Source organism: Dendrobium catenatum, unplaced genomic scaffold (genome assembly GCF_001605985.2).
Source record: "Dendrobium catenatum unplaced genomic scaffold, ASM160598v2 fragScaff_scaffold_176, whole genome shotgun sequence".
NCBI classification, from domain to species: Eukaryota; Viridiplantae; Streptophyta; class Magnoliopsida; order Asparagales; family Orchidaceae; genus Dendrobium; species Dendrobium catenatum.
Window position 1 is genome coordinate 135,820 of NW_021318638.1, and position 27,054 is coordinate 162,873.

Below are 27,054 nucleotides of genomic sequence, written 5' to 3' on the forward strand. Positions count from 1 at the left end.
ATACCTGCATTGCATTCTACTTTTTCTAAGAAGGGGCTCAAACCAATTTGGGTTCCTAAATCTAACTGTTGTTGAGTTTTGCAGGTGTGCTCTCACCAAAGACCTCATGGGAGCATAGGATAACTGGACATAAGAAGGCTCGCAGCTCAAAATTGCTTAAACTCGCTGCTTCATAATTTCTTGAAATGATTTTTTTTCTTAATTAGTCTTGTGTTATTTTTGTTGTGTGCTTGCCTTGTGTTGTTCTAGTTTGCTTTGTTTTCGTTTTATTTTTTTATGTTTGGTTTCCTATATGATTATTTTTTAAGCTTTTTAAATTTTGGAGTGTTAGAGATTATGTTTAGCATTTCTAAATCGGTTAAAAGAAGGAATACCGTTGATGGTTTCCTCGTTTCTAACCTTGTTTTGTGGTATAATTTTTCTTCTCTAAACAAAAGTCTAACTCATTTTAGCCAATGGTTTTTGAAACTAAGATTATTTTTATCTTGCAATAAAAAAAAAATCTATTTTGTGCATAATATCCAAAGTTCTTATATATCTCTCAAGTTATTTGAGATCTTGCCTTTGCACTGATCATATTATTTTTTATTTTGTTTTGTGGGTTGTTCTTCCCTATGTTAGAGAGAGAGCTCATATTCTCTAATATTTGGAGGATATACTCACAACTAAGGTTCTTTTTAAGAGTTTTTGTTAAAGAGATTTTAGCTTGCAAGAATTAAAAAGGAAAGAGGCCAATAACGCCAAATTGAAAAAAAAAATTATATACACAAATGTGTATCAAAAATCAAAGATGCTCAAAGAGCCAATCAAAATTTCAAAAGGCATAAAATGAGCCCACTAAAAAGCAAGTTATCCTCTCTTTTTAAAACTTTTAAAACTTAGAAGAACTTATGGGTTATGTGAGATTTTCGAAGGCTTGATTTCAAATTCCATGATTGAGAAAAATTACTTTGACCTATTATCTATGAGATATTTTCTTTGTATACAAGTTTTGAATGGATCTTCTTTTTATCCTATTTAGTTATTCTGAGTTAGGCCTCTGTTTTTCAAAGACAATTTATACCCTAAAGGATGTCCGATCTAGGGTTAACAGAATCGAATATTCTACCTTCTTCCGATTGAAATTTGATAACCTATTGATATCTTGAAACTCTAAAGTTTAAATCATTTAAGAAATTCTCATATGAATTGCTTTGATAAAAAAATGTTCAAATTGTTTATTTTTTAGTTTTTTTTTTCGCTGTTCTTTTTCTTTTCTTCCGCTTTTCTTTTATTTTATTTTTTAGGGCTTTGATCATCACCATCCTTTATTGCTTTTGAAATTCTAGTCATATCATCCTGGCCGATCCTCATATCGTCCTGGACGATAGGACAAATTCTCTTCAAAATTCCATCTGCTGATTTTTTCTGTGCTTGTTGTAACTCATCGTCCTAGACGATCTGAACGAACTCTATCGCAATCATGATGATAATCCTGGCTGATAACATATTCCGTCCTGGCCAATGCATTTTATGGTCATCGTCCTGGCCGATACACTAGATCGTCCTGGATGATCCACGTGTCAGCACGTTTAAATCCTTAAAATCAGCCCCGGACGATCCATTATTGGACAATCGTCCTAGCCAATCCACTGTTCGTCCTGGACGATACACGTGGCATAGACTTAAAACATTTTAACTTCGGCCAGTACGATCAATTTTTGTGCATCGTCCTGGACGATACACCTAATTGGCCCAGACGATCTGCTTTTTTAACGGTCGTCCGGCTTGACTCCTCGGGACGATCGCCTGTGTCTAATCATCCTGGCCGATATCTGATCGGCCCGGACAATCGGACCGCCTTTTTGACCAATCAGCCTGTACGTAATTATTATGCCATATCAACCTGGACGATTCTACGATCGGCCTGGACGATATGGCCATTTCTTTAAATTTTGGCCGATTCCAGCCATGGTTTTCACTTCACATATCTTCTCCTCTTGTGATTTCTTGCTAACTCCTTACTATGGCTGGTGGGAAACGTGTTCGATAAACTTCTATGAGTTCTTAGAGGGCTAGGATTGACCCTCATTTCAGGGAGGCAGAAGATAAAGCTGCTTACCATCGATATAAAGAATGTGGGATAACAGTCTCCAAAATCATCAACCCTGCCCACATTTCGTATCTGGTAATGGATCTTTTCGCTCACACTTTCTTCTGTTTCATCCTGTCTCTTGCTTTCCCCTTTAATATTGAGCTTATTTGATAATTCTTCGCAAACATTTGCATAAATCCTACTTTCACAGCCCTGACCTCCTATGTGAATCGACTCCCCGTAAAAATCACATATCAGGACTGTGTTGAACTTTTACATCTATCCACCACTGGGGATAAGCTGAACTTAATTGCTTCAAATCCTGACTTTGACTGGTTCACGGTAAATCACTTCCTTCGCCAGACCAATGCACTGTTTTATATTGGAGAGACTAGCTCTTTAGTCAAAGATGCTAGGATAATCCAACATGTCCTTCACACCTCCATAATTTCAAAAGCTGGGGACCAAATCAACATCACTTCTCTACTTTCCCTGACTACTTTCTACATCATATCACATAGAGAATTTAATACTGCGGACTTAATTTTTCGATACATTGATCACTTAACCACAATCCGTGATCCAGGTCATAAGAGAAAACCCAATCTAGCTTTAGGACACCTCATAGCCTATATCCTTGAAACTAAATACCAACTTCAGTATCCTATTCCACCCAACCTCCCAACTCTCTTCTACTCAAACAGTTCCTTCAGTGCCCTTCACAGTACTCATCTCCACCCAGGAGATGGAGAAGGTCGGGGGGCTGAGGAGGAGGAGACTCCCTCTCCCGCTCCCGTTCCTGGTCTTGTTCCTCTCCACCAGCACTCACCGGTTAATCGGTTGATAGAGAGGTTTGATCGATGGGAGACCCGCTTTGACGCTTACGTTGCTGCACAGGAGCAGCAATATTCTGAGGACATTGCCCGCTACGAGCAGCACCGTACAGAGGACTTAGCCCGTTTTGATAGCTACATTACTCACCAGCAGCAGCAGCATGACCAGGACATCGCCTGGTTCAATGCTCAGTATACTTCACTTGCCAGCTACTTTCAGCAGCCACCTCCACCACCTCCATCTGATGATCAGGGTCCCTCGTTTTTCTTGTCTTTGTTTTCTGTTTTCTGTAGGTTGTCTTGTAGTTTGCTTGAGTTTATATTGTGTTGTTTCCTTTTTTTTTTTCTCTTTATGTGTGTCAAGGATCCTCTTTTTATGATGACAAAAGGGGGAGTAGGGTATGCTAGGAAAAGTTGATGTGCCTGTAACTTTAAAATTTCAATGAACTGCTATATTTACTGACTTTTTTCCTACTTGTGTTTGCCTTCATCAAAAAGGGGGAGATTATTGCAAATCTAGTTTCATGACTTATATTTTGATGATTGACAAACACTATTGATTCTCTTGGACTGCCTGTTACTACTAACTTTTCAGGAATCGAAGATCGGACGAACAAACGAAGCCAGTTCAAGATTGCGTAGGTTTAGGGTTGAGTCAGTCTGTACTTTGTTTTTTCTCTTCTTGAGTCTATTTGTAATGTTCAAAGAGACTGATGCTAAGTAACCCTACACACACACTTGAGAGACTTAGAATTTTTGTTTTTACTCATATCGGCCAGGACGATATTTATATCGTCCTGGACGATCGGCTTAAAATAAAAAATCTAAATAAGGATTCTTAATTAAGGCAGCCGTCATTAACAGATCATCCTGGATGATACGTGTATCGGCCAGGACGATAAGCTCAAAATAGAAAGAAATTGTTGCCATAGACAATTAAGGTATTATGTATTTTTTAATAATCGGTCAGGATGATCATTGATCGGCTTGGACGATATTCACAAATTATGCCTTAATTATTTAGGAAATCAAGGGAGTAATTAATGATGATATATACGATCATATCGTCCAGGACGATCGAAGGATCGGCCAAGTCGATCTATTCAAAAACCTTAGTTACTTCTAGACGATAAATATTGGTCAGCTCGAATTCAGGACAATTTTCCTCTGAGTTGAACTGATCGTCCGGGATGATCATGAGATCAGCCTGGACGATCAAGCCAAATTTCAATCGTCCAGTTTGCATTCAGGGCGATGCTCTGGCCGATCTTCTAAGATTTATACTGATCGGCCAGGCCGATGTCCATATCGACCTGGAAGATATTGTCGGCAACTTGCAATTAATGAGCTCCTTTGAAGCTCTTCTATTTAAGAGCTCTTGTTCAACATTTTAAACAACCTTTTTGCTGCTGCCTTGACCTGAGAAGATCTTGAGGAAAGAAAGAGAGAGAGGGAGAGAGAGAGAGGATCTTGTGAGGGAGAGCTTGTGAGGGGATTCACAAGGGTTGCTTCAAGGATAGCTCTGCTTCTTCTTCTTCTAGAGTTTCTTGTCCGTGGAAGGGTCTGTAGAGGTAAGGAGTCAAGCATCTGGTTGTGGTTCTCTGCCAGCTTCAGGAGGAAGCAAAAGGAGATAGGTTCTCTACCTTGCCGGAGTGGCAAAAAGGAGGTTCTTTGTAAAGGCTTCTTCGCCTAGCTGTGGGGGCTAAAGAAGAGTCACGATTATAGTGCAATACTCGGAGGGCGCCTCCGGGGAGTGGACGTAGGTCGAGTTGACCGAACCACTATAAATCTCTGTGTTCTTGTTTATTGCTTCTGCACTTTAATTTTTGCATTTATTTTTCTCGTGGTGTGATTTTGGTTTATGTAATTTTTTTTCTTTGTGAAAAGAAAATTTTTAAAATACCAATTCACCCCCCCTTCCTCTTGGTTAGCTTGGGCCAGTTCTATAGGGCTTAACATCCCTAACGAACTTTCAAAACCTATTCATCCTGGATGATCTATGTGGAAAAGTTCAGCACTCAAATTTAATTCAGTCGGTATGATCCATTATTGTGCGTCATCCTGGACGATCTACCTAATCGTCCAGGATGATCTCCTTTTTCAATGATCATCCAGAATGACTCCTCGGGATGATCGTCTATATCTTATCGTCCTAGATGACATCTGATCATCTTGGATGACTTTACCTCCTTTTTGACCAATCGTCCCAGACGTAATTATTACACTATATCATTCTAAATGATTTTACGATCATCCTGGATGATTTGTCTGATTCTTTTTAAATTGAGGCCCTCAAATATTTTTGTCACATAATTCTTCTCAAATCCTATTTTCTCTTACTCTTGTACTCTATTTTCTTGAGTATGGCTAGTGGAAAGAGATCTAGCCATCCTTCTAGGAGTTCTTTTAGGGCGAATCTGGACCCTCGCTTCACTAAGGCGGATGATCAAGCTGCCTATTAAAGGTATAAAATAGCCAGGATTATTATATCTCGAACTGTCAACCGGGCATTCTTTCCTATCCTATCCTAGATTTGTTTGCGCACACTTCCTTGGCCTTCCTTCTTACTCTCTCTATCCCTTTTAATTCGGAACTTATTTTTGAATTTTTTGCTAGCCTCTGCATAAATTCTTATTTCCCTGCTCTCAGATCCTATGTGAGTCGACGTCCCATCGAAATCTCATATCAGGACTGTCAAGAGCTTTTGCAACTTTCCACCACATGGGACAAACTCCATACCCTATCTTCTGATCCTAACTACAACTGGGCTTTGGCCAACCACTTTCTCAAAAATACTAATGCTCACTTTCACGTTTGAGAGTCTAGCACCTTACTCAAATATGTTAGGATAATCCAACATGTCCTTCGCACCTCAATTCTTCAAAAAGTTAGTGATCGTGTTCATATCATTTATCTTCTTTTAATCACCACTTTTTACATTTTGGCTCGTCGTGAATTCAATGCCACTGATTTGATTTTTCACTATATTTAGCATCTAACTACTATTCGAGATCTAGGACATAGGAGGAAGCCTAATCTTTCCCTAGGACATATCATTCATATATCTTAAAATCAAAATATAACCTCTGATATCTTGCCCCACCAAATTTTCAGCCTGCCTTCTACTCAAATAACTCCTTCCATATTCTTTATAGTACTCATCTCCACCTAGGGCACAAGGAAGTCGAGGGAGCTAAGGAGGGGGCAGCTCCTGCACCTACTCCGCTCTGCCAGCACTCTTAGATTGATTAGTTGGTGGAGCAATTAGACCAGTGGGAGATTCGCTTTGAGACCTACATCGCTACATAAGAGCAGCAACATGTGGAGGATGTTGCTTGCTTCGATGCTTATGTAGTTCACCAGCAGCACCAGCATGACCAGGATATAGGGATTGGCTTGGGGATCAGTTTGCGACTCTTTCCAATTACTTTAGTCACATCCACCACCACCACCACCTCCTCCTTTGGATGATCAGGGGCCATCTTTCTTTTAGTTTGCTAATTTTTGTGTGATGTTGTTTTACTTCTATTCAGTAGTTTGTATTATTTTTCTTTTTCCCTTCTTTTTGTGATGTCAAAAGGGGGAGTAGCTGTACTAATTTGTACTATTCTGGTTTGTTATATTTTTATGTTAGATAGTTAAACTATTTAAACTATGTTTGATTCTTTAACTATTTCCATTAAAACTACTTTGAACTACTTCAATTATTTTTTTATGTTTTCCATCATCAAAAAGGGGGAGATTGTTGCAAATCTATTTTTTCAGGTAATATAATTTTGATGATAGCGAACACTTCTATTTCTCTACAACTATCTTGCCTACTAATATTTTAGGTCCATAAGATCAAATTGTAATTTGAACCAGATCAAGATTGGGTTGATTAGGTCTGAGTCAGTTTGTATACTTTTTCCTTTCTTGAGTTTATTATAAAAGATGTGGTTCCTAATACAAAGTAACCTTGCACACACACATGGGGGAAATTTTTTGATTGATTTTAGAGTTCTTTATTTTTGGTCACATCATCCAGGATGATCCACAAATCGGCCTTGATGATCAGTTAAAAATAGAAACCCTAATTAGGGTATCTTGGTTAAGACAGTCGTTATTAAACTCATCGTCCTAGATGATCTATGTATTGGCCGGGCCGATAGGCTCAAATCAGAAAGAATTAGCTGCCAGATCTATTTAGGTATTATTTATTTTTGGACATCATCCTGGACGATAAAATAGAATTATGCCTAAAATAATTTGGTTATTAATGAAAGTAATTAAGGTTTAATTGCACGATCAAATCATCCTGGATGATTATAGGATCGGCCAACACAATCAGTTCAAAAAAACCTTAACTATTCCTAGACGATCAACATCGGCCACCTTCTATTTAGGGTGATGGTCTGGATGATTTTCACGGATTTGATCTAATCATTTGGGATGATCGTGAGATCGGCCTGGACGATCAAACTATTTTTCTATTGTCAAAATATCCATTCAGTGCAATTGTCTGGATGATATTTAACAACTTATACTAATCGTACTGGATAATTTCTTATCATCTGGGATGATATGAATAAAAACCTTCTCATTGTCCCAAACCGTCCGAGCTGATTGAGAGAAATTTCCATTGATCGGCCAGGACAATATTTATATCATCCTGGATGATAAAGTTGGTTTGTTTAAATTAAGAGCTATTATGAAACTCTTCTATTTAAGACCTCTTTTTTTACCTAAGAGATCATCTTTTGCTGCTGTCTTGACCTGAGAGAGCCTAGAGGAGAGGGAGAGAAAGAGAGAGAGAGAGAGAGAGAGAGAGAGAGAGAGAGAGAGAGAGAGAGGATCTTGTGAGGGGGAGTTTATGAGAGGTTTCACAAAGGTTACTCCAAGCAAGGATCCAAGTCATCTTATCTCCCCCCCCCCCCCTCTCCTGGTTAGCTTGGGCTAGTTCATAAGGGCACAACATCCCTAACAAACTTTTAATAATAATTCTTTTGATGTTATAACATTGATCACCTATCCCCTCATTAATCATAAGCAGATCTTGATGATTTACTCCCTTTAAATTAGAATCATAAAAACTGATATAATGATCAATATGAGCCTTCTTTGGTGTCCGATTTTCATTTATAGTCAAAAAGACTTTATCATATAATAAAGGGTCTATTGTGATGGTTTCAATCTCACCAATTATTATATAATTATTCAATGGTTTCCTCTATTATTATTGAATTTTCCCCCCAGTGGGATGAGCTTCCTCTAGGGAAGGTGAATCTCAAATAAATCATTGAAGATAACCTTGGTGGATAAGCACTCAATTTCATCCTTAAGCTACTTATTGGCTTTTGTAGTTTGACCACGACTACAATGAAAATGATAGTATTGATTATGATTTCTTACATTTTTCTTCAAAGGATTTGGACATTTCACAGTATCTTAATCTATCTTAATCTTTGATGGCCATCAATACATTTACTCGAGATGTGTTGAGTGGTTTATACTCCTCTTTCCAAGGTTCTCGTCGTGGCAATGAAGGTCTTGGTGGCAAATTATTCTTCCCTTATTTCTTTCATTGTGAGGATGAATTATCCATCCTAAGTATATCTTTGTGCTTTCTATTTGTTTGCTCAAACTAATTTTTATGAGCATTTATGACTTCATTTATAGAGATTTGTGCTTCCATGCGATGGAACAGGTCAGTATATGAGTGAATTGTATCTCGCATGAGTACCAAATAGAAGGGGCCAGGATAGAGGTCTCCAAGAAAGACTCCTCTCAGCAATTCATGATATACTCTTGGAATTTGTCGAAGAACCTCCTCCCGTTATGCTAGGTCTGGTTTCCAAGTCTCTCGCAGGAGTTGAAGGATCTCATTCTAGGATTCTTCCATCTTTCAGATTTGCTCCTCTATGGAAGGTCCTTAGGTTCCTTCTCTAGCATATTTTGGCCTCCTAGGATAAAAAGAGGTAAATATTGGGCATCCATAATTCATAGAATGATTCCTATATTGGTTAGAGTTGGAGTGGGAAGTTCTCAAGATACAATTGCTATGCCTATTGGCCATTAAAGAAACACTTAGAATTATGGGATAGTGATTCCTACAAACGATGCCAAACTATTACGGGCTAGAATATACACTGCGATAGAGTTAAAAAATTTTGTCTCATCATTGTACGGATATCCTGCATAGAAATAGAAGATGAAAGAAAACTAGTATTTTTTTGTGGAAAGCCCTAGAAAGGGAAAAAATATGGGGCCATGCCCAGTTAACAGATTTCCACTAGTGTTTTCTTAGGTTACAAGAGACTGACTCATCCCTAAAATTTAGGATGATCAGATAATAATAATCAACTCTTGTGTTAAAATTTATTTACAACCAAATATTAGAATTTCAACGTCAGTAGAGGATCAAGCCAAAAATTGGCATCAGTCGATTATTAGATAGAGCTCCAACATCAGTTGGAGGTCAGGCGGAATTTCAGCATCACATAGAGGTATGGAGGAACTCCGATGTCAGTTGAGGTTGGGAAGAACTACAAAGTCACTTGAAGGTCGGGCGGACCTCTGGCATCACTTGGAGGTTGGGATGAACTCTAGCATCACTTGGAGGTCGGGCGGAACTTCGGTGTCACTTGAAGTTCGGGTGGAACCTTAGCGCCACATGGAGTTCAGGCTGGACTTTGGTGGTGGTCAAGGAGGAGTCTCTTCAATATCTTATTTCTTCCCTTCTCTTCTTGCTTCTTGCTTCCTTTCTTAATTCTAGTGTCGATTGGCTACTTGATGAAAGTCCAACGGTGGTCAAGGAGGAGCTTCTTCCTTATCTTCCTTCTTTTCTCTTCTTCTCTTTTCTTCCTCTCTTCTTTCTTGGTGTCCTTTCTTAAGAGAAATGAGGGGCTATTTATAGTTTTTTTTAAGAGTGGCATTACTAGTAAATAGAAGGTAGATTAGGGGTAAGTTGGGAGTGAATTGAATGGATGATCGATGTTGAATATCTTAATCGTGGACCATTTATCAAGCATTTGAAGGCTCTTATGATATCAAAATTTGATGATCTAGGGCTCATTGGATTTTTCTGTTTGAGCCGCTCGATTTGAATCATATTTGGAAACTATTAGGTAATCCAAATTATGGATTGAACATTCCAAATATGCTTTGGGTCTTTGATTTGCACCAATTTGAGCTCGGATTGGGTCGAATTTAGTGTCGTTGGGTTCCAATTTTTGAAACATTCAGCTCGACTATAAGTTCGCTAAAATTGGAGTTCATATGGTCTCCAATTTAATTTTTGAAGTCTCCAACATGATTTTTTCCTTGAGATTCGCACTTGATCAAGATAATTTTTTGATGATATATTAATAATCTATAATGAGAAATCCATTAGATTTTTCTTAATGACTTTATGTGTTACTTAGACATTAATAAATCCATTTATAATTTTCCAACAATCCAGACATCACAATTCCAACAATCGAGACATCACAAAAATTTTAATAGATTGAAATGATGATGTTTTACTTTTCAAGTTGATAAAAATCACAAGAAATATTGTTTGTAAAATTTAGCTTTGGTAACCCTCAAGTTATATCTATGTTTGTTTAAGTGGGTGATCTTCCTATGTGTGCTTATAGAAGCATGACATTGTCTCCCATGCCACACCTCTAACTCATCTAGCATATTGTTTAAGCAACCTTACTATCTTAGAGACAAACACAAGCACCAACATCCCCATATATAATGTTAAATATTTACACACTATTATTTCTAACACCTTCAACTATAGTTTCATCATTTAATATTATTAAACTTGTGTTTAAATGAAATTCAATGCCCAAATCTTTAATATGTAGTTTACTTATAGATAATAATTTTTCTTTTGTTCCATCAATAGAGGGGCCTTTACAGCAGTAAAATAACATTTATTTCTTATTAATATCACTAATTCCAATAAAATTATTTATGTAATGTCATCAACATGAGTCACTTTAGCATTGCTCTTAGGGTTTAGTGATATGAATTTAGATATTTCTCCTTTTTTGTACCTTGATCACCCTCGATCCTTATACCACATGCCTTCACTAGCCCCTTTATAGAGGCATATTTGAAAAGAAAACTAATTGATGATATCTCAAACTTAGATCATTATAAGCTCCCTATAGATAGTGGATGAATGTATGACATGAGAAGAATATTTCTTTCAGGAATAAAAAAAAGCATATCTCATGTGCGTCTTATAGGTGCACATGTGTGTCCTATCATCATGCATGCTACTTCTGTATAACAAATAATACCATGCGTGAACTGTATGAATCTATTTTACCCAAGCTTCTTTTTTGTGTGAAAAAGACTCAAATGATGTACTAACTTTGGTTGTGCATACAAATGTGATGTTGTGGTAGTGATTTATTCTAACTTCAAAACTTCTATTCTTAAATTGTAATTTATAGATGTCGATGATCCTACTTTATTATGTAATTAATGATTGGACTTATCTAAGTTCCAATAAACATTCTATAATATATCATGTTCTTTTCAAACTCATTGCATAATGATTCATTCTTTGCTAATCCCTTTCTAGATTTTTCTAAATCATATATTGATATGGTTTGCCCCTTTTTAAATGATATAACTCTTTTCATATTTAAATGTTTTTTTCTTAATGAAACTAAAACTAACGAATAATTATTCAGTCATGTAATGTAGCTCACTATAAGATAATTCATATGGTGAATTAGTGTTTAAGTCAGTTGGGTCATCTTTCTTCATTAAACACAAGTTGGTCATCTCTACTTTATGTTTACTTCTGCTTAATTTAGTATATGAGTTGATCTGAAAGTATTTCTATGTGATTCTTTTACCTTTATATTATCACCTTCCCTTTTAAGATTCTCTTTCATATTTAGTTATTTGATATTAAGGCAATCAACCTTTATATGGTCTGAATTTTCACATTCAAAACAAATAATTTAAATACCCAACAATACATTATTTTTACCTTTATGATCTCCTCTATTTTTTTAATAATTGATCCTCTTTCTACATCATCATCAATTTTTTTCACCAAGCTATCCTTGTGTTTACTGCATTTAGGGCAATAGGCTTCTATTTTTTTATTGTATTATATATCTATAATCCTTTTATTGATCTTTTATTCATATAATATTTGTTATCCATGTAATTAGTCAATAAAATAAGTAGATAGATTCTTGAAATCAGTAATAGTAATAAATTTTGCCTCCAAATATTCCAAGGGGCACCTAAGAATCTTGTTAGAATGAACTCTACTCAAAGCATCCAATGATGTAATGGTTTTAGTATATAATATACATGTTCGTGATATTTCTATTAGGCAGCATATAATTAAGTTCAAAATCATGTATAAGAAAAAATATACATGATTGACTTACTTTGTCTATCTCTTTACATGAAATCAAATATTTTCCCCAAATCTCCTTATCAATTTTCCACCAAATATTCATACATAGTCTTCAAATTTACGAACACAAAAGAAACAATTCCAATATTTTAAAATTAGTTATGTTACGTCTATCTACTTCAAACTCTACTCATTGAAAGAGATGTAAAGATATTTTGTTTAATTAGATTTATACAAAGGTGAATAACATACTTAGACTAAGTTTTACATGTAGTAATCAATTCTTTGAATAAAAGTTGGAGAGTTAAATTTTCAAAAAAACTAATAGTATATTCTCAAATAAGTGAGTTTACATGATAGAATAAACTTTCATTGTGCTATAATTTCTAATTTGTAAGTTCTACTTTAGGTGGTTATACCCTTCATAATGTACTAGTCTGATACCATTTGAAAGTGAATGGTTACACCCAACAGGAGAGAGGAGGCGGGTGGAGTATTAGTGTTGTGGTTTTTTCCCTAGAATTAGAAGTTGCATATATATATATATGATATCTAGTGATGTTTTTGAATTGATCAATCACAATACAATAGGAGCAACATTAACCACAAAGATCACCAAGCAAGTTATAACATCATGGTTATCAACAATGTCATCTATAATACATAAAATTAACTAGAGCAAAAATGTAATTATTGTAAAATAAATAGCATGCAAATGAAATTAAAAAAAAAAAGCACAATCTAATTTTTATGGGTTCAACACTGATGTCTACATCCCACCTTAAGCCCTAAAACTTAATAATTTACTAATGTTTCCTTCAATCATGATTAAGTTTCTCGATGATGGAGAAATACAAATCCTCTTCTTCTATTAAAATTGAGAGAATCGATACTTTGCCCACTAATAAGTTTAAACTTTCCTACAACAACATCAACAACATCAAGAATTTGTCCCACTATGTGGGGTTAACTATATGAATCCTTTTTCACCATTATGTCCGATTAAAAGTCAAATTCTCATTTAAATCTAATAAAGAAAGATCATTTCTAATATTTTCTAACCGAGTCTTTTTAGGTCTACCTCTACCTTTCTTAACATAAGTCAAATCTAATACCTCAACTTTTTTAACCAGGTCATCGGAAGGCCTCCGTTTAATGTCACCAAATCATCTAAGTAGACTCTCTCTAATCTTATCTTCCACTGGAGCTACTCCAATCTTTTCACATATATCCTCATTTTGTATCCTATCTCTAACGGTCAAGCCACTCATCCACCTAATCATCCTCTTCTCTACAACACTTAACTTAGTATTATGCTTCTCTTTTAATGGCCAACATTCGACACCATAAAGCATTATAGGTCTCACCACCATCTTATAGAATTTTCCCTTAAATTTGAGGGGGACTTTTCTATCGCGCAATAAGCCCAATGCATTCCTCCACTTCAACCATCCAACTTAAATTATGTTGATAATATCCCTATCAATTTCACCATCACTCTAAATAATAGATCCAAGATTTCTAAAATGTGTATTCTTATTAATGACTTAATCACCCAAAGTAACAATCCCCTCACTAGATCTATTGCTACTAAAATTACACTCCATATATTCAGTTTTAGATCTACTCAAGAGAAAACTTTTAGACTCTAAAGTTGACCTCCATAATTCAAGTTTACCTTCAACTCCCTCTCTAGTCATATCAACAAAAAGAATATCATCAGTAAAAAGTATACACCAAGGTACATCCTCTTGCAAATGTCTAGTGAGAACATTCATGACTAAAGCAAAAAAAAATAAAGACTTAAGGCTGATCCTTGATGTAATCCAACTGATATAGGAAAATACTTGGTCAAACCACCTTATGTTTGAACACCAGTAATACCTCCTGCATACATATATTTATTGATTTGAATATAAGCATTATTAACTCCTTCCTTTTCAAGAACTCTCCATAGTACTTCTCTTGGAACTTTATCATATGCTTTCTCTAAATAAATAAATATCATATATAGATCCTCCTTATTCTCTCTATATTTCTCCATCAAATCTCTTAATAAATGTATGTCATCCATAGTAGACCTACCTGGCATGAATCCAAATTGATTTTTAGAAACAATAGCACACGCCTCAACCTACGCTCCATAACTCGCTCTCATAGTTTTAAAGTAAGACACATTAACTTAATTCCTATATAATTCACGCGCTCCTGCATCACCTTTATTTTTAAAAATAGGAATTAACACACTCATTCTCCATTGATCTGACATCTTTTTAGTCTTCAGAACAATATTAAAAAGTTTAGTAAGCCAAGAAATTCCTTCACCTACTAAGCATTTCCACATTTATATTGGAATATCATCAGGTCCAATAGCTTTTTCACACTTCATTTTCTTCAAAGCCTTTCTAACTTCGGTTTTACTTATACGCCAATAAAAAAAATCTTTATTTTCATTTAGGGTGATAAAGTCACTAAAGTCAATCGTATTTTCACATTCTTCATTAAAAAGTTTAGCAAAATACCTCATCCATCTTTATTGAATATCATCTTCTAAGAAAGTACTTTTTGATCTTCATCCTTAATACACTTCACTTGAACTAAATCCTTAGTACTCCTATATCTTTATTTGGCTAAATTATACATAGATCTTTCTCTTTCCTTAGTATCTAATCTTTTATATAAATCATTAAGAGCTAAACTCTTTGCATCGCAAATAGCTTTCTTAGATTCCTTATGAGCCTTTTTATAGCTTTCCCAATTATCAAAATTTTTACATATAAACAAATTTTTATAACAAATCTTCTTATTTATTTATCTTTTCTTGTATATTTGGATTCCACCACCAACTATTTTTATTATTAGGAGTTTTCCCTTCGAAATATCAAGCACATCTTTTGCAATATTCTTAATATCATGAGCCATTTTTTCCCACATAATATTGGCATCCTCATGCACAGACATAATCTTAAGATCTAAAATCTTACTCTCAAAAATACTTTTGTTAATATTCTTTAAATGCCCCCATCTAATCCTAGAAAATTTTTTTACTTCATTTTTTATTTTTTGCCTCTTTAACTTAAAGACCAAAAATAATAATTGATGTTGGGTACATAAATTTTCACTCATACTAACTTTACAATATTTGCAATCTAAATGATTAATTTTTTTTATAAGAAAATAATCAATCTGTATTTTACTATATCTATTTTTATAAGTGATAAGATGCTTATCTCTCTTCTTAAATAAGGTTTTAGCTATTAAGAAATCATAAGCTAATGGAAAATCTAATATAGTCTTACCAGCTTCATTTGTCATTCCAAACACATGGCCACCATGGATACTTTTAAAATCATCTACCTCTCTACCAACATGTCCATTTAAATCTCCTCCAATAAAAACTCTTTCTTCAAGATGTATCTTTTGTATTAATTCTTCTAAGTCATTCTAAAATTTTAATTTTGAACTCATATGATCATATCCAAACCTACTTGAGGAGCATAAGAACTTATAATATTAATAATCTTAGCATCAACAATAGTTTTAAAGTTATAATTATATCTCCAATTCTATTAATTTATATAACATTATCCTTCAAACACTTATCTATAATCACACCTACATCATTTCTAGTACGACTCCTACCCGAATACCAAAGTTTATATCCTAAACTATTAATCTCCTTAGCTTTCTCTCTAACCCATTTAGTTTTCAGAATGAACATAATATTTATCTTTCTATGAATCATAATATATATTAATTCAATTAATTTTTTTATAAGGGAGCATATATTCCATGTTCATATCATAATTTTAATTTCATGGACTAGCCTCTTTGCCCTCATCTGTCCTTGATGTGGGAACCCTTGCCTATTTAACACTGCAACCGGGCTCTTGTGCAGCGGCCCTTGTACACTTGTCACTATATACAAGCCATACAACGTTCTCTTCCAGGGGACGCCCTAGCATTAACACAATTTTTTAAAGAATTCATGTCATGATTATTCGACAAGTTTTACGCTGGCTGTCGACTAACTATTGTAACCCTCCACTTTTCCCATCCAGGACTTGGGACATGGTAATGACAGTGTTAAGTTTAAACTTTCCTAAAATAAGAAAAAAGAAAAAAAATTAAAGACCTCACTGATCTCACACAAAATCAAACAAAGTCCCTCCATATGAATGATTAAACCTTAAAGGAATAAAGGAATTGTCAAAATAATTAATTGGTGCACAAATCACAAACTCGCTCCTCCCTTTCTAATTTTTCTAACAAACATGTTTTAAGATTTTTAGAAATGATATTTATATTAAGTTATCAAAGAATAAAACCTAAAATATGTTGATTTATAAAAATTGGGTTGATTGTATAGTTTGTTCCATGTATAATTAGTTCAAATAGTAAAAAGTTGTATAAACCATGCTCTACTTAATTATCAAATATGACTCGCAACATATCATACTATTAGACATGAAAGTTCAGTATGAATTTCCTTTACACTTTCCATTGCATAATTACATTAACTTTGAAAAGTAATAAAACATTATGATATATATCATATTGTGCAATTGATTTAAATCTTGAATTAATCTACTTAGAGAAATAATCTTTTAATAGTCATTTAATTTAAAATAAGGCATTACCATATAATTAGCTTTACATTGTATAATATGACTAGTTCAAGATAATTAATTTTTAGTTTTCTAAATTGATAAAGATTCAGCATACCTGCTTTTAGATCAACATAAATCGTGCTGTAAGATTTAATTCATATTTTATAGTATGATCTACAATTGTTCAATTTCTATTCGTATTTTAAAATTATCAACATTACATTCCCGACATACCCTACTTTGAATACTAATTGTTTCATAAATTTCTTTATCATGAAAATCAAATAGTATATATATACTTAAATTGTATCACTTTTTTTTTTTTTTTTTGGATCATGCATGGCCTGCTTTGGTGCTTGACTTAGTTAATTTTTTTGTTGTTGAACTAGCATCACCATAACCTTCCTTATCATCTTAGATGCAAACTTGCAAAAAAAAAAAGTTTAATTTCATTCTCGCGCATACCTGCCTTTGTTAGTAGCCCATTATTGTGAATTATTTTGACAGATTTCCGATGGAATATAATGAAATATTTTCGACAGCTTTTCTGAAGGCTTTTACGATGGATTTGCAAAGAAATACCTCACACTATTGATTGTGTTTGGTTAACTGACTAAGGCTAAACTTGAAAAAGGTGTATCTTAGGTTTAGCTAAGAGCAAACCTATCGAAATGATGTTGAATTAAACTGATTTTAAAAATTGATTAAAGGTTTTGCCAATAGCTGATTCGACATCCAATGAATCCTATTGCTAAGTTCATTTTCTATTCAATATATATATATATATATATATATATAGATAGATAGATAGATATGAGATTGATTTTTCTCAGTCAAGTAAGCCAAAAAAGACCGTTTAAATTGATCTATGGATTGAAAGTTAAATTTGACACTACAAGGAGCTGTGGTTAAGACATCACCATGAGTTATCAAGATGTTCAAGTAGAGAATATTGAACTACTCAGGTTTTATGATGATGAACATGATTATTTCAAACTCATCTTAATATATAACTTCAACAAAAAGTATTGTACTGATATTTTTTATACTAATTTCATCTTTGAAAAATTCTACAGTCCTCCTTAATCTTATAAAATGTAAAATGTAAATTGATAACGAGAGACTTGATTAATACAAATTTATGGCTTTTGGATAAAGAGCTAGTTTTTTTAGGTACTTCGGTGCATCTTTTGCTTATAACTTTACCCATTTTTAAAGATAAAAAAAATTTATTAACCTTATTAACCTCTTTTTTATTTGAGGTTAAATTTTCTTATCGCCTCCTATCCTTAGTACTTAGACCTTCCTAGTCTAGTTTAGAACCAACTTATAAGGACTGTAGGGAGCAACTTAATAACTTAGTTTAAGGATAAGTATAGCTCTTAAGGGACCTTTCCAATCATATCACTGGGCTTACCCCTAACCATTTAAAAATCAAAACTTGTAAATAAATTCTTTTATCCTCAAATTCATTAACCAAAACTAAGAAATTCCTTCCCCTTGTGCTTGAGCTTCAAATATGCCATCTCTTGACATTTCTTAAATAAATCCCAACCCTTCCTAGCCATTAAAAGCACTTAACCTATTTGGTTTCACTCATATTTACCAAAATACCCAATATGTCTTAAAACTCATAAAATTGGCACCATGATTATATATCTCATAGCGGACCTTTCCATTGCATTCTCAATACTTTTAACCTTAATTTGATTCACCCTAAATAATAATCAATTTATTTTCAACCCATTGACCACGGATGAAATCAATATTACCAAAAATCCCTTTTATATACAAAGCAACCTTTCCCAATTCCAAGTTACACCCAAACTCTAAGTATTAACCTTTTATACACTTCACTAAACCTAATTAAACCCATTTGGACACTTGATCCCTTATGATTGGTAATGTATGACTAAGTTGACCATATGTGACCCATTTAACCCATGCAACCTTTTCATGTTTGAGATCAATTCAAGCCATTCTATGGCCTCTATGCCAAACCCCATTGACCCATTTGTTGGCCATTATTGATCAAGTCAACCACTGAAGCCTCATAAGACTTATACACCTTCCTTCTCCAATTTAACCCAAATATCCCCAACACTTGTGTCCAAACCAATCCAAATAGTAGCTTGACATCCTAAACACCCTAACCTAGCCAACCCACCTCTTGGTTTGGCCTAGGACAACCCTAAGCCTAGCTCAAATAGATCCTAAATTGTCTAAAACCTGATTCAGCTCAAGTCAACTAGCCAAATACCTTCATTTCATTCCCTTGGGCCCCCATAACCTTTCTAGGCCTTTTCCCTAGTTAGCAAACCATCTGGCTTGAACTTACTACAAGAAATAAACCCAAACTCAAGAAACCCAAACCTAGTGAAAATTACTTCTCCACCACCCTACCTGTAACTATCCAATCAACATAGCATGATCTTAAGGTCTAGCCTTAATCAATATAGGCTACCCATACCTACCCTTGATAGCTAAGTAAGGTGGGATAACCAAAATGAATCTCATTTTGATTATCAATATTGAGGCCTTCCCATCACTTATTTTCACTCAAACAAATTCGTGAGATAAAACCCTAGCTTTCCTAAGCTTTTCCATTCATTTTGGTACATTGGAAGGCTAATTGAGCAAGCTATGGTAAGAGGTTCATGATAAAAACTCAACTTCTAGACTGGGCCTCCTTACTTCATAAAGTCATCACACAAGTTTCTTCCTAGACTACCACAAACTCAAGGGAACCAAAAGCCCCATCAGTAAACCACTATCTTGTGGTAAAATTCAAGCTTGAGCTCCCTAGTTTAGGGTCCAAACCTTTATGAAATAAATCACCACCCAATATGAATTTAATTTTTGTATGGGTGACTTTCCTCATGGAGATCCTTATGGATCAATTTCAGTCCAATTGATCTATTATATTTCTTAGAACAATGGGTTTTGCATGAATGACAACTATTTTAAGGCGAAGGTTGATGATGAATTCATAGCCCTTTGCTTCATATATTTCATTTACATGGCTTTGATTGCATCAAATCTAATTTCAAATGACCTGACCATAATTTAATTCATTTTAATGGTAGACATTCAATCCTAAATTGAATGACCATCATTCGATTTAATTTTTTAAAAGGTTGCGCAATGGATCACGTGGCCAACCAGCATACATTGCATAGAAAGTGTATGCTGAGTTAGCCACTTAATGTGTAAATATAGACTTTAGTGATTTTAAGTGATTTTAAATGGCCTAAACTTTAAAATCTCATTCTATTGGTCAAATTAGCCAATTTAAGAGTTTGACACCTATATGGATTCAAGATAGAGAGCACTATATAAGAAGTGTGAAATTAGGGCTAATATTATAGTAAGTTGCATGAAATTTAATTAAAATATAAAATTTTATTTAGTTAATTATTACATATATTCAAATATAATTGACCCCAAATTCTTAGGTAAGTATTTATTTCATGTTCCCAACATCCATAATTTATTAGATTAATTTAAGGCCTATTTTGGTGCCAATAAAATTTTGAAGTTCTAGACTTAGATTTTGACCTAAAAGTTCAAAATTTTATAACTCAAAATCCTTTTAGTGTTTATGAATGAATTATTTATAGAAATGATTGTTGTAAATTTAGGCCCAACTATTTTGATTTTGATGGTAACAAACATTATTGTTTCCTTATCATTATTATTATTATTGCATTTCTGCTTTGTTGTCCTGCTCACTAACATTTCAAGTCCACAAGTCCAGTGGCAATGTCGATCAGCTCAAGATTAGGTAGACTAGGATTGTCTATATTTAATTTCAATTTCAATATACTTTTACCTTTCTTGAGTCAAATCATATATTTTGTAAACACTAGGTTGAGTAACCTTGCACGCACACTCTTAAGAAGTGAGTTGGTGAGTTAGAAATTTTTTTTATTATTATTTTTGAACTAATAGTATAGTATGATGTATATCATTCTGAATGATCTTTGACAACAAATTAAAAAATCAGGGCTTATTTTGTAGGCTCTCTATTTAAGATCTCATATCTATCTTTTGAGAGGTCTTTTTGTTGTTTAGACTTTAGGAGAGAGAGAGAGAGAGAGAGAGAGAGAGAGAGAGAGAGAGAGAGAGAGCTATGTGAGAGAAGAGAGGGAGATTTTATGAGGGGATTCATAAGGTTAGTCCAAGCAAGAATATTGCCTAGTATGTATGAGTATCTGCCTGGATTATCTGTGGCTTTGGAGAAGAAGTTCTTCATCAAATATCATGATTATCTAACCATCACTTGGAGGTGAAAAAAAAGTTTTGGTTCTCTAACCATCACCTGGATGGTAAAAATAGAGTTAAGGTTCTCTGCTAAGAGTCATGGTTATCTACTGCACTAGGTTGGTGAAATAACGTTTGTACAGGCTTCTTCGCCTTACTATGAAAGCAAAAGGAGAGTCACTACTATTTAGTGTAATACTTAGAGAGGGAGTCTCCAAAGAGTGTACATAAGTCAGGTTGATTGAACCATTATAAATTATGGTGTGTTCATTGTTAGTTACAACAACATGGCTAGCACATAATTTAATACATGTAATATGATTTTTAGGTAGATCAAAAATCTCACATCTATTAGGAATTCGTGAGCCAGATGAATTTAAAACTTAGATCTAGGACACATTATTATTCATATCCTAAAATAAAAGTACAACCCGACCTATCCTACACAACCTAATTATTTTCCTGCATTCTTCACTAACTACATTATCTATAGAGAGCATCGTAGGGCTCTTAGAGACACTCAATTTAGAAGAAGAAGTAGAACAGGGGAGCACCACCCCAACTTGTCCCTCATATTAAGTATAACGTCTTACATGATTTTCGAATGGAGCACTTTAATCAGTTCAAATTAAAAGTTGATTTACATTTAGAGAATCCAGTAAGTGCTGGAAGCAGCTCCAATAGTAGTACAAGGTCGATCGTGTATGGTTTGGTAAGTTGTTTTCCTCGATCCACAATTACTTCTAGCCACCCTCTTAAGAGTAATCATGTTATGTGCTTCATAGTTTATTTGCTCATTATAGTTTGTTTGGATTTTTATGCTATTTTACTTTATATTAGTCTTTAGTCAATAGTTTTCCTTTTAGGTTATATCAAAAGGGAGAATATGATATTATTAGTTTATACTTATTACTATTATTTCTTAATACTTTCTTCTTGCTTGTTATGTTGTTATTGATTATCATAATTGTATTATGCTATTATTTATAAAAAATAAAATATATTAAATTAAATTAATTAAAAAAATTAAAAAAATTTAAAGTGTCTCCTTAATTTTTAAAGAAAAAACTTAGTAAGGGGAAGAGCTTAGGAGGAACTAAAAATTAATTTATAAATCTAATCAGTAATATTTGTCATCATAAAAAAGGTGAGATTGTTACAATATAGGAGCCCGAACTGTTCAATAATGAGTTATCCCTTTCAAAATTTTTATTATTGTCTTAAACTTTGTAGTCAAAGAATTTGAATAGCTGTTTAAGTTGAGAGTTTTCTTAAAAATATACTTATGAAGATGTAAATAATATAAAGGCTTTCCTTTATAGGAATTGGGTATCTCCAAATTAAATAAATCCTATTTTATTCTTCTAAAATAAGAAATAGTTTTTTTGGAACATAAATGGCCTTTTCAAAATCCATTTTAAATTTTAATTACTTTTAAATAGTATTGTTATCATTTTTTTAGATGATATGACATTCTCCCTAATGTATTTGATCATTGAGATGATGAATTTTTCAAAACCTATTATTGCACTCAAATACTTCATAGAATAGTGTTTATCATCAATGATGATATATTATTCTTATTGATGCATTTTATTGTATAAATGGTTAAAATTTTAAAACCTTATTTCTCTTTTCAAATACTTTATTAAATCTCATCTTCACCTCTTGAGATGATATGTCATTATTAGAATTTATTTCATCATAAAAATAATTATTTTTTAATATTCTATTAATTTTTATCCTTAAACCCATTACAGAATATTATTTTTGCCTCTCGAGATAATACGTTATTAATAATGTAGTATTCTATCTAAAAAATTGGAGAGCACATTGAAAGAGTGTGGCCTTATTTTCCCACACATTCTAACGGTATGGAATAAATCAAGAAATCTAAATAAAAATTATTTAAATATATCATCTAAAATTTTCAATTGACCTTTAAGTTTGATTTCATAATTACATGATGTAAGTGCAAAAAAATGAAAAAAATAAAATGGATCACCCTAAGACACAATAACTACCTTTAGAGAATTACAATCTTGTTTCAAAATTGCATATGAAGATAACCACTTCCTTCATTAAAGGAACACCCATTAGAGAAAACAGGACAGATAGCTCTAATTTGTATATAAGAGCACATATGAAAGTAAGACCAAAAATAATCCAATATAATGGATAACTAATGCTTAAAAGTGTGGTTCCTTTCCATAATAGACTTAAAATTTCTAAGATGACCCAATTTTTTAAAGTGATGATGAATTTTTATTTGTTATTACAAACTCAGAATATGCAATAATTTATTGCATCTTTTTATGGAAAAAAGATGGTTCATGATCTTCCCTATACCAATAAAATAAATACAACAAATATGAAAAAAACATATCTTTTCACATCTTCTTGCATTCCTATACCCTATAACTTCTCAATAAAGATGTGTTGTTGCCTTCTTCAAATTTTTAGTTCCTATGCTTCATAATTTTGTAAACAATCAACTTATTCTACATAAAAAAAGATAAATCTTGATGCTCATTTCTCAAATATTCTAGAGTATTCTAAAATCTTGTACAATGTAGAAGACTCTAGAGTAATAGAAGGATCTAGGATATTTGTAATAATTAGATATATATGACTCTAGAATTGTGATGTAATAGAAGTCTCTAGATCGAGCTTTCATACCTACAAATAGAAATGCCATGATTTTGTATACTCAAGATGAAAACTACTCAACAAAACTTCATTAATAAAATTGTTCTTTTATGTAAATTCTCCATTGCCCATTGCTTGCTTATAATCTACCTATCTTCAAAAACATTTCAAATATTTGGTATGAGAGCCTCACTCATTGGGCATTGTAGAAATCTTGTATAAGACCTAATGAAAAACTCCAATCACTCTACCATTCTAATTCCAATCTTCAATAGAGAAAATTATGATTTTTGGTCCATCAAAATGAAGAAATATTTTTTCTCCCAAAATTTGTGGAAGATTGTTGATGAATGATTCAATGCTATTGAAGATATGAAAATTCTTTCAGTAAATCAACGGAAGGTGCTTAATGAAAATCAACAAAAGGATTCTTAAGCATTTTTTGCCTTATAACAAGCAATGACTGATGAAATCTTTCCATGTATCGGGCATAACGTTTGTTAAAAAAACATGGGATACATTGCAAGAGGAGTTTCAAGGAACTAAGAAGGTACGCTCCATCAAGATGCATAATCAAAAATGAGATTTTAATAATATCAAAATGAATGATATTGAGACCACAAAAGACTATTTCTCTAAAATAAAAGAAATAGTTAACCAAATGAGAGCCTGCAAAGTTACAATTTCTAATACGGTTAAAATTTGAAATGGTGACTTCATGGAGACAACAAGTAAAGGAACCATTGCCATTGACACAAAAAAGGGAATGAGATACATCAATGATTTACTTTTGGTTCCTAACATCGATCAAAATCTACTCACTGTGAGCCAAATGATGGAAAAAGTATATTTTTTGTATTTTGAGGGAAATACTTAAAAAATTTATGACAAGTAAGATAAATCCCCTAAAATAGCAAAGGTCATAATGAAAGAGATTTGGTTCTTTCTAATTCAGTGGAGATATACAAGTGAAATTGCAATAAAGGTACAAGTAGAAGAGTCACTAGTATGGCACAAGCACCTTGGGCATTTCAACTTCCATAGGCTAAAGATTCTTCATTAGAAGATTATGTTAAAAAAAATCTCCCAATAATAAAGGAGATTGATGAAGTTTTTAAAGGACGCGTCCTTGGTAAACAACATTGACAACCATTTCCATCATGAGAAGTATGGAGAGCTAAGGAGCCACTATAGCATATCCACACAGATGTTTGCGGGTCAATTCATGCTCCATCATTTTAGTAAAATAGGCCCTTCATTTTTTTCATATATGACTACAAAATAATGACATGGGTTTACTTCATGCATGAAATATCTTAAGTATTTTAGATTTTCAAGAAATTTAAGACTGAAGTTGAAAAGAAAAGCGATCACCATTTGAAGATGGTAATAAGTGGTAGAGGAAAATTTTATATCTCAAAAGAGTTTAATAAGTTTTATGAAGAAGAAGGTGTGTAATGGATACTCATAGTCAGATATACATCAACGAAAAATGGTGTATTTTAAAGGAAGAATGGGACAATAATGGAAATGGCTAGAGCCATGTTGATGGATAAAGGTCTTCCAAAGTTCTTCTGGGTTGAGGCTGTATATAATGCAGTCTATCTTATAAATAAATTTATAATTAAAGCAGTGAAAGAAAAGACACCAATTAAGGCTTAGAGTGGAAGAAAGCCATATGTAAAGGTTCACAATAAACGATGAGTAAGATAGATGAAAAATCAGAAAAATAAATTTTCTTAGGTTATAGAATTCAATATAAAGGATATTGACTCTATAACTTTGTAACAAAGAAACTTATCATTAATCGGGATGTGGAATTTGATGAAGATGCTACATATAATGGGAAGACAGAAAAAGTTGAAAGAAAGAGTAACAACTTGTTGCCATCAACACATCAACAAGTTGAAGAGATCAATAATCCAACTAGAATGCCAACTCAAGAGCCAGCTCAAGTTAGATATTCAGAATCACCGCCTAGAAGAACAAAATCCTAGTAGAGATTTATGAGTATTATAAATTTTCAATCATAGAGCCATAAAGCTTTTAAGAAGTCTCAAAACAAGAAGTATGAAGAAAAGCTATAGAAGAACAAATAATAATGATTGAGAAGAAGAAGACATGGGAGTTAGTCGACTCTCCACAAGGAAGTGATGATTATAGTAAAATGGGTCTTCAAGACAAAGCTCAAGCCATACGAATTAAATAAAAGACACAAGTAAGACTAGTTGCTAAGGGTTTTTCACAACAGTTTGGAGTTTACTACAATAATACATTTGTTCTAGTTGTTAGACTTGACAAATAAGAGCTCTGATAACACTTTTAACACAAAAGAGATCAGAGATCTATCAACTAGATGTCAAGTTAACATTGTTAAATGCTATCCAAAAAAAGTGATCTATGTAGAATAACCTCAATGATTTATTATAAATGGAAAAGAAGATCTAAAAAAGGCTTTGTATGGGTTAATGTAGGCTCCAAGAACTTGGTGTAATCAAATTGACAGCTACTTCCAAGAGCAAGGTTTCAAGAGGAGCAAAAGTGAGCCAACACTATACATTAAGACTCAAGGTATAAACAATATACTCATTCTCTCCCAATATGTGGATGATCTAATCTATACAGGAAATAATGAGAGGATGATGGAGGATTTTAAAGAATATATGATGAAGACATTCAAAATGACTGACTTAGGTCTGATACACAAATTTCTTGGGATAGAAGTAAACCAGAGTGAAGATGGGATCTTTATCTCACAAAACAAGTATATAGAAGGTCTACTAATAAATTTAAAATGAATGGTTCCAAGATAGTAGCTACTCCATTAGACAACAAGGCACTCATGAAAGAAGACAATGCACCAAAGGTAGACAGTACAAACTATTGAAGTCTCATTAGAAGTTTTCTTTAATTAACAACTGGAAGACCAGACATTATGCATGCAACAAGTTTAATTTCAAGATTGATGCAAAGCCCATGGCATCACTAAGGAGCAACTAAAAGAATACATACATATTTGTAACGAACAAATGATTATGGTATCTGGTATGAATCTACTCCCAACTCAAATTTAATGGGATATAATGATAGTGGTTGGGCAGGATCATTGGATGATATAAAGAGCACATTATGATATGTGACGCTGGAGCTGAGCCGTTGATCATGTTGAACTTCAGAGCCATTTAATTTCATATGATATTTTGTATGGCTATATAGGAGTTATGCTTTCTCTTGTTTGTGTAGCCTAGTATGTTGCTTCTT

The 27,054-nt window shown here is 33.4% G+C and overlaps 1 protein-coding gene across 1 annotated transcript in view; it reads left to right on the forward strand.

The window, feature by feature from the left end:
* LOC114579140 overlaps positions 1-27,054 on the forward strand; it is a 62,438-nt gene that overhangs the window by 33,815 nt on the left and 1,569 nt on the right. The window lies entirely within an intron of this gene.